The 9,906-nt window shown below is 44.1% G+C and overlaps 1 long non-coding RNA gene across 2 annotated transcripts; it reads right to left on the reverse strand.

The window, feature by feature from the left end:
• Positions 1-2,184: 2,184 nt before the first annotated feature.
• LOC105726082 (uncharacterized) lies at positions 2,185-6,117 on the reverse strand. 2 transcript variants are annotated; one of them, XR_001109430.3, is made up of 4 exons: positions 5,826-6,117; positions 4,011-4,190; positions 3,714-3,871; positions 2,185-2,499 (listed from the first exon to the last, which is right to left on the reverse strand). It is a non-coding gene; the product is annotated as an uncharacterized LOC105726082 (long non-coding RNA). The 2 variants fall into 2 exon arrangements; XR_001109429.3 differs by having other exon boundaries at positions 3,714-4,190.
• Positions 6,118-9,906: the final 3,789 nt, after the last annotated feature.

Raw genomic sequence — 9,906 nt, forward strand, 5'->3', positions numbered from 1 at the left:
ACTAAGCCGGTGCATTTTGATCACAGATCTCTTCGATGAGATTCCTCTGATTGGTGGAAATCCATAGACCCGATGGTCTTTCAACCTCACTTCCAACTCATGGGGTTCTGACTCCCTCTGCACCTGTGACTTCGGCATATTATACCTTCTTAGAGAGTCTTGGGTCTTGGTTGGAGTAAGAAGTAAATTCTGAAGTCTTTGATTTTTTTTTTAAATAATAATGGTAAGCTGACTCTTCCTCTAACCTAATCACACCTCACAACAGGTTAATTTGTAAGTCAGTCCTCATCCATGATTAATCATCACAGAAAACTAGACAGCACCATGCAGCTTGGTTAATCCTCCAAGGACCCTGTCAAACCTCAGGCCTTCTCTATTCCTTAACTGTGCTCTGGAGCTCAGAATCCACCTCAGCAGACTCCAGGGAACCACAGCTACTGCAGAGAAGTCAGACCCATTGTCCTTGAAGGCTGACACTCCAGCTTCTTTTAGTGGCCCAGTATTGAACTTGTTCACCTATCTAAAGACCAGAAGACCTTTTGCTGAGACAGCGGCCTTGGTAAGCAAATGCCTTCAACTCAACTCTGGTTGGATGAAGACGTTCTCAGGAAGCAAGAGGTTTCCTTCTCTGGCTGGGTGTTCTCAGCACCACCTGCAGGTAGGGTGGCACTGGGGGTGGAGTCACAGCTGAGGACTTCCTGTGGCATGTCCCAGTGTGTTCCCATCCAGACAGGCCTTTCTTTGGGATGTGCACCCCGCAAGGTCTGCACCCTGGCTGCTTGTCCAATCGATGTTGTGTCTCCTCCGTGCTCACATGTGGTGTGATCTCGGGGCCCCACACAACCTGCTTGTTTGAACGTATACTTCAACTTACTGCTCCTACAACCTGCCTGCCTCTGATCAGGGGTCTCAAAACAGGGATTATATTTTCCCTTATCTTACAGACCTCAAAAACTGGAGGCAAACAGGTGTCTTCTTTGCTCCCCATTTAACTTAACAGCATTTCTCCTACGTCAAAACCCCTGGCTTATTGGAGACACCAGTGATCGCCCACCATGTTTGCGGTCATCCTCCAACCCCCCAACAGCTCCTCTCGCTCATTGATGGATTTCGGACTTGGATCACACATTTTCATTCCATTATGGCAACTGCCATCATCGGTGGCAGCTTGAGCATTTGTCCACACAGCCAACTCCCCATTCTCACCTTTCCTGCCTCGACCCTCAGCTAAACCATCTTTTCTATTTGCTCAGCCAGCCACTCACATGGGCCCTCTTGAAGCTGTGTAATTTCTGGTAACTTCATTACCTTAGAAATCCTGCCTTTAGGGATCCTCCTCTCTGACATCCTCATCTTGACTGTTCTCTGACACCGCCTGACCTCTGTGGAGGCTCTGCACCTGTCTGCTGACCACAGTGGTTTTCTCCACCAGCAAGTCCTCTTCACACTCCCACTTCTCTCTTTATGTGCTTTATTTTCTGTGCACCTTAATATTATACTTAACATCCCTGCCGCATTCTTCATCTGAAGCCTAAATTAGTACTCTAAAAACTCCCTACCTAAATATCACTGGAGACAAAAACCGTCCAACCATGCAAACCGGACTCATGTTAAATTTACAACAAATATCAAAGGGCACATAGAACCACCAGAGGACCCTACGAGGCCTTCTATTCTCTGCAATGACGATTTCCCAATTTACTCTTTCCCCCAGCCTAACACCCATTCCCCCTACACTGCCGGCTCATGACCTCAGCACGTATCAGGGAGGAAACAAGGCTCCTTGGAGAAGACATGCCTGCCTTTCCTCCACCGAACCCAGGCCCAACTTGCTGTACAGTAGGTGCAATTGCAACCGGTTTTAAGTGTTCGATTCAGTGGTGTTTTATTCATCTCTGGAGCTTTTTAAACAATCTCCCCTGGAACTCTGTACCAATTAAACGACAGCTTCTCACTCTCTTCTCCTCCTAGCCCCTGGCAGCCACCATTCCACTCTATCAATTTTCTTACTCTAGAAACCATATATAGGTGAAATCATAAAGTATTTGTGCTTTTATGTCCAGCTTATTTCGTTTGGCATAATGTCCTCAAGGTTTATCCATATTGAGAAAGTTCTTTTTTAAATAGGAAGAATAAGGGTGAAAGAAGAAAGAAAAATGAAAAAAGAGTCACAGAGAATTTAAATCTTCTTTGATAAACATTTATCTTCAAGCAACTTATCCAACCCAAACATCAACCTAAGAACTCTGAGGCTGGAATGACACTCGTATAAGACTTTTAGTTTCGCCCCTTCTTCCAGAAAAATGAGCACAGCAGCACCATACCAACTGCTGTGGTTCCCCTGTTAACGTCCCAAGTGAATTCCTGGTGGCAGTAAAGTGGCTTCACACTGCCCTTCAGCTCGTGGTGTTTCAAATGTTTTCTTTTCTACGTCAGGTGTCTCACTTGAATTTTTGATAAGCATTTATCTTACTCTGGTTTTACAGCAGGACTTTGGACCTGGGTATAGAAAAAATAAAACAAAGTGTGAAGGGAAATCCTTGGTTCACACACAGGGCTGCTCCTCTGGCTTTGTGAGGCTTTGCCCCAGCTCTGTTGGTGCACCTTGAAACTTGGACTATCTAGAAGGAAACCTTACATTACAGGCGAAAATGGAAATGACCAAAACCTAAAACACCTGTTTCAGTCCCAAGAGCTGTATGTCTTCCTCCTTCGACTTCACCTTCCCGAGCCTCCCTGCTCTAGGCCATTCTTGCTAACTCTTTCGACCATGCCTGCTGCAAACCCTTCTTTCTGAATGGAAAGATTTCCTCAAGGGTTCCTCTAGAGATTAAAATACATGCTGCGTGTCCTTCCACCCCCTCGTAAGTAATGGATTTATTCTTTCCCAGGGCTGCCGATTCTGCTTTTCATCTGTTCCACCTCAATTCCCCCTACTTTCCAAAAATCTGAGGGCCACGGAAAGTTATCAGTTCAGTCTCCGTCTCCGTTACATCAGGGAAACATGCACTGGTTGCATCTTTCCTTTCTACACACTTGGTGAGACCGAGCCAGCTGGAGTTACAGGTGTGGTAGTGGTGGTGATGGTCCTGTGCACTATGGTGTGATGTGGGCGGGTGGCAAGCCCTAGTAGAAAAGGGAGGGCAATGCCCTGGCATGACTTTCAGTGGGTGCCAACTCTAACAAGTGTGTGGGTGGTTCTAAGGTCCTTGAGTTCCAGCTCACGCCTGTGCTCACACTCATTCTTTGAAAACAGAGTCATGACCAGTCCGCAGGGAAACTCCTCTGAGCAGATACAGGCATTGCAGGGACAGCTTAATGGGCACCTAGAAACTTTGCTGTCCTCCCAGAAACATGATCACTGACCTGGGGCCACAGGAGTGCTGGACCACATGGATTCCAAACAATTACTTTATTCAGCTGTTAGATTTTCAAACGTGATCTATAGAGTGATGCTGACAGTAGATTTTCTGCCAGCAGTAAAGGTGGCCTGATTCACAGAATAATTACTGTATGCAAATGAATGTGATTTTCCCCTGCCCTTTTATGGATGACTCTGCTCTGCCATTCATCAGGGCCACAAATTTCACTTGGGAGGAGACGGATTTAAAGAGGCAGGCGCCCCTGGAGCTTTGCAGTGAACTTACTAAATCCAGGCTAAGTGTCTTCATAAATAGACATGCATATGCTAGAGGGGGCTGCCAGGCGCTGACCTTTTTATCTTTGTATTGTTGCTTGGAAAACTACGGAGAGAACATCTTCCTTTGTACCCTCCCAGGTCTTCCAAGAGCCATGTCCTGCAGGTGCCCGTGTCCTGAGAGTACCATAGACCCTGGTGGCTTCTCCTTTGCCTTTCAGGGTAGCCCCTCCTCTGGGATGAAACAGAAGAGCAGAAAGCATTTCTCATATCTGGCTCTGCTTCTGATGAAATAATAGCACAGACAGTTTGAAACAAGAAGTGTTGTTTTGCTTGATATTGAAATGTAATGGAAGGAAATACACAGTCAAACCTGGAGGTGAAATATGCTCTTAAAAACCTTGGGTTTCATGTCTTTGGTGCTGGAGTCTCTGGCACCTAATGATATCCTGCTGGGTCAATTCATTTCTTCACGAGTGTCCGTGTGCAGTCATGTGCGCACAGGGAGTGAGTCTGCCCTCTTCTACTGCAGTGGAGGTGAGGCTGAGTAACCCTAGGGAATGGAGGAGGTTGTCAGACCCTGAGGTTGGGACCAGAACGTGAGGGCGCATTCACAGGGAACTCACAGAAGATGATGTGCCATTGCCAAATATCAGTTTCCACATTTGCTCCCAGGGTGCAGTGTGCACCCTCGTCCTTTGAGTGTGGAAGAAAGGGGAGTGGGACTGTTGGAAATGAAACAGCCCCACCTGTCAGGGGACTGTCTTGTTACTCATATTGTAACAATATACTGATGTCAGTACATCTCCAACACACTTTCTTCCACTGTCGCTTAGAGAATAAAAGAAAGACACATCGGTGTTTACAGCACAGACCATGGCGGGCCATTACAGCCTTTCCCAAATAAATACCAATTAATATCGAAATGTTCTGAGTGCAAAACAGGTAAGCCCGGTCTCCAGGAATTCCTTCTGATGATGCCACTAAGTCTTCCCAGCGGCTCACAGAGGAAGCACAGATGGTTTTACAGATGAATCAAACCATGACATTATTTTAAAACAAAACTTCAGACCAATCCCTGAGGATAATACCTTCTCTGAGGAAAACCACATTTTCTTCTCTTCACAAATTACAAGAGTGAGTAACACCTGTGATTAGTAATTTATCTCTTAATTTCATTCTGTAATATCTGCTGTGATATAACATGAAAGACAATGCTGAAAAGAGATTCAGTATTGGATTACAGTAAGTTGTAACTCCATTGTAATGTCATATACTATAGTGACTGCATGTACTGAGAATTTAGTGAGTAGATGGAGAGAGATCTGATAGTCCATTTGAGAAATTTTCCCAGGAAAAAATAGTTCTGTTGCAAAAATCCTAAATAATATATTTTATGTTGATTGTACATAGATTCGTAAAAATGTATACTTACTTTTTACTTGGTAACAGTCAAGAAAAAGTGATGTATACTTACCAGAGTATAATGCAAATTGACAATTTTAATGTCTGTTAAAAAGAAATCCTAAAACACAGACAACAATACTAAAGAACACATGACATTAACAAATGAGAGAGGGCTAACAAGTCTATTTTATTTAGCAGAAATGTCTGTCACCCTCTTTTATGGGCTGAACTATGTTCTCACCAAAAAATTTACATTGAATTCCTAATCCTCGGTCCTTCAGAGTGTAACCTTATTTACAGAGACAATCAGCTTTAAAAGTCATCGGTGGCGCGGGTGGCCTAATCCATTATGATGGGGAACTAGTAAAGAGGGGAACTTTGGACACAGGGATATGTGTAGAGGGAGGAAGCCATGTGAACACAAAGGAGAGAGAGGGGATGCATCAACAGGCCAGAGGACACCAGATTACCAGGAGCCCACCAGAAACTTGGAGAAAGGCCTGGAAGAGCTTCTCCCTCATATCCCTGGGAAGGAACTAATCCTGCTCTGCTCTCAGACTTCCAGTTTCTAGAACCAGGAGACAAATTGATGTTGGTTAAGCCCTCCAGTGTGTGATATTCAGTTATGGCAGCCTAGGAAACTATCACACCTGCATTCTCTTATCAAGACATGGGATTAAAAACAGAAATCTCAGACAGCAGCAGCCTCCTGGTGGTCTACAGCAGGGCGAGACGACAGAAGACAGCCACAGCTGTTCTCCTGAGAAAGGTTTCTGCTTACCATCCAAGAGCCTCAGCCCTGTGTCTTCAATGACCACCGTCAATCATGTTCCCTTACATCTCCAGGTGACAGATGATTGGTCCCAGGAGTTGGTATGTTGCTTTGTTAGCCAGTTAGAGCATGGAGAAGTGATGGCCTTTCTCCCAGGGCTGGAGATGTCAAAGCCTTGGACTGTTGGCCGCCAGGTCCTCCTCAGAGTGCAAGAAGCTGGTCTGCAGCGTGAAGGAATGGAGTTAATGTACAGAACAAGCAGCTTAGTGGAAGAGAACAAGAGGAGCTGGTGGCGTCTGAGTTCCTGGTCTCACATCCTCAAACCTCTGCACCAACTGTATTCAGCTGCACCCCTGCCCTGCCTGCAGCTTGTTTCCATGGGCACATGCCTCCTCTAAGCTAGTTTCAGTTGTACTTTTGTTCCCGCAAGTAAACAACTACACATTAACATACCACTCCAACATTAACTTGATTTTAGTGTTCCTGAATATCAAAATCGTATTTTGGGCTTCTTCAGCAAGTACCTAAATTGATATCACAGATTTAAAAAGAGTTTAACGATACAGCCTGTGGATTTAACATTACTCAATAAATGTTTTTATTAGATTGAATACAGTGTTGGGATTCAAGGTCACTATGGTGCAGGTAGTCAAGGTATTAGTAATTCTGATGATATAATTTTATTTTTACAAATTATTTCTTCAAATCCTGTTCTGTGTCTTTATAACAAGTTGCACTGACATTGAACTAGAAGGAATATTGAGTTGCAATTTTAAATATTGCTCATCTTTAACCAGGAACTCACCGAACTGAGACAGACAGTATCTGAGCATTTGTCAATTTCTGTGAGGGACTCATAAATTCACCTCTAGACTCTTCCAACAGTGTCTGGTTTTTCTTGCCACGAGTTTGTTCCTCCCCCAGTTAGAATGTCTACTGCCACACCATTAATCTTTTAGAACCCCATTCAATCATCCCTGTGTTCATTCATTTGCCTCAACAGAGGCACATGATTTCGTGTGCCTCTGTGTGCCCCTTTCTCTGAGAGGCGCTGTGAATGCACAGGTTCAAGGAACACAGCCCCTGCCCTCAGGAGCTTTCAGTCTGGAAGTAGTTCAAGTGAATCCTGCACTCTAGAGCGGTCAGGGGTCCAAGGCTGGCAGGACCAAGTCCAAACACCTCAGTCTGGCAGTTGAGGCACTCGTCTGATTTGTTAGCACCTTTTAAACCAGCTGGATTGATTTTTATTCTATTTTTCAGAGAAACTACTGAGACTACTTGACTCTGACCAAAATTTAACACGATTTTCCTGATTCTGAGATTGTACTTATGTCTCTCCACCTGTAATTCCTTTCTCAGTGGCATTCATCTTTTTAAATCACACCCCAGTCAAAGCTAACATCTTCACTGATCCAGCCATGGGACTCTCTTCCCACTTGAAATTCTGTAACAGTTTTTAGAATTTTCTTTTTAACTGGATTGTAAAATAAGGCCATAACTTTTAGTGTAAAGATGAAGTTTTATCTGTCTTTTATCTCCCACAATATGTCTCAACATGGGCCAGCAGATATTTGTTGATAAAGTGATTGATAATTATGTGGTATTTATTGTGTCATTCCATGTCTGGACAACCTTTTGATGAGCCTAGGATTTGCCTTGTTAAGAAGAATACCCAGATAGCAGCAGCCTGTTTTGACTTCTTTCACCTCCTTCACTGTCCTATGAGGGGACACCAGCCTGGCCTCTGTTGACCCTTAGGAACCCAAGGTAACTAAAGTATTTCTCAGAGGAAACCGGAAATGCATTTGACTCAAAAATTGAGATTAAGCCAGCATCCAGAGAGGTCATCTGAAGCATTCAAATAAATTGCTGAAAATTGTCCAGATATCACGAACTAGAGTGTAAGACCTCAAGACAGCTGTTGATGGCCTGGGAAAGTACACAGCTGCTGGCAACTCATCTATGAATCAGCCCACACCCCTGGGACCTTGCTGATGGTACGTGGCAGACTTCTTGGTGGGTTTCAGAGAGGAAGAATGAACGTGCAATTGTCTGTCACCCTTGGAAAGTCAACCAAATGACTTAATGATTTATTCATATTCTTTGGTTCATTAATTCATTCTTAAAGCCACCAAATATGTCTCACCACCAGTCGCAGTGCTGGGTTCAGAGAGTCTGGGACACCAGTCATCTGGAGAGCTTGTAGTTTATACTCTTTCTGGTAAGTTAGATGTTGAATCAACAACTACGATCGTAGTGAGGGATTACAGGAGCATGTCCTCCATCTCCCCAGTAAATAGCAGCACCATCTATACCGTTGCTCAAATCAAAAATGTAAGGATTTTCCTTGACACTTCTTGTGATAGATATTGACTATGTTCAACAGGAGTTTCCTTCTATTATTTCCATAGAGAATGACACTTGTTTGACCCCTCAATATTAGACATGACCAAGTGACTCGTTCCAGCCAATGAACTGTGAGTGGAGGGGATGGGCATCACCACTGCATGGAAGCATTGAAGAGCTAGTGTAGGATTCTTCATATTTTTTTAACCACTCAGCCCTTACTCAGCAACTACTCACCTTCCAAATTGGAAGTCTCCATGAGCCTGTGTCTTTCAATGGGGACAACATGGAACACAGTCCCCTGCTGACTTTTCCATGAACATGGATCAAGAAGGAGAAACTAACTTTCAAGGTATTAAGATACTAGTGTTACTTGTTAGACAGCATAGCCTAGCCCACTTTGGACAATATATTTCTCTGTCCCTCAGTATCATCTAACCTTCCAGAGATTCCTCTTTCCTCTGCTTTAAAACAGGTCCTGCCTCTGTTCATGTCTCACCATCTTCATTCCTGTCATCCTAGCCCAAGCCATCCTTTGTCTGGATGGTTGCAAGAGACCCCTCTTTGGTCTTCCTGCTTTTACTTTGGGCCACTTAAATGACTTTATACCCATAGATATTAGAGTAATGCTTTTAAAACTTAAATCAATTCAAACCATGTCAGTGCCCTGAAACCTTCCAGTAGCTTTTTCTCAAAACCTAGAAGAAAATCGAAGCTGCTCCCCACTGTGCAGAGCCCCTACGCGGTCTCCCTTCCGCCTTCCTATCCTAACTCATCTCACGTTGCTTAGCTCCTATTTATTACACTTTAAAAACACCAGCCTTCATTTCGTTTCCTCAAACTCCAAGCTGTCCTCTCCACCTGGAATGTTCTTCACTCATCTGACTCCTTCACCTAAATGCCACGTCCTCAGAGAGACCCTCCTTGACCAGAAAACCAAAGGAGCTCTCTATCATATCACAGTCTTTGAATTTTCCGCATAGCGTTCGTCACCATCTGATGTTTTTCTTGCTTGTGTGCTGTTTGTTTTCAGTTTATCCCCATGAGAATGTCAGCTCTTTCAAAACAGGGGCTTTGCTTTTCTTGTTTATAACTGTATTTCCCCAGAGCACAAGAAAGTCTTTAGTCAAAATTTGTGGACTGCCTCAGCGAACGAGTGAGGCAGCATGCGAATGAATGAGTGAGTGTGAGCTGTAACTAGCACTGCAAAGTGCCGGGCCTGGAGGGGTCTCTGGAGGAGGGGGCCAGAAGAACCTCAGGGACTCGTGGACGACAATTCCACAGGCATCATGTGGAGGCCTTTGGTCCTGCCCTGGAGAACTGGTCTCTAAAAATTAAAGACACAGCATGTCAGTGAAATCTTTCCTCCTTAAGAAAACAGGAGGGAATGAGCCTCTGCCCCAGACTTCAGGGTGCAGGATGAAGGTTTCCACTTGCCATGCAGGAATGTTATTCTTTTGGTGGAAACCCCACTTGGAGATCCTTACAAATCAGATAATATAAAGATGTGGTTTAATGTTTACTCTGTTCTGGAACCCAGTGATTATATTAACAATCAGTGATGAAAGCCATCCCACACAGTCTCCATTAGACATTTCTGCTCTATGTGGTATTGACGGCTTGGAAGCCATAGAAAGCCCTGTACTAATAACTATTTCAGTGTTTGTTTTCTCTTTCATTTGCAGATGCAAGTAAATAATATCCAACGGAAATAGTGAGATTAATTGAGTGACGTGACTAGCCT

The sequence above is a fragment of the Aotus nancymaae genome, unplaced genomic scaffold (genome assembly GCF_030222135.1).
Source record: "Aotus nancymaae isolate 86718 unplaced genomic scaffold, 86718_ANA_hifiasm-v0.15.2.pri h1tg000020l, whole genome shotgun sequence".
Classification (NCBI taxonomy): Eukaryota; Metazoa; Chordata; class Mammalia; order Primates; family Aotidae; genus Aotus; species Aotus nancymaae.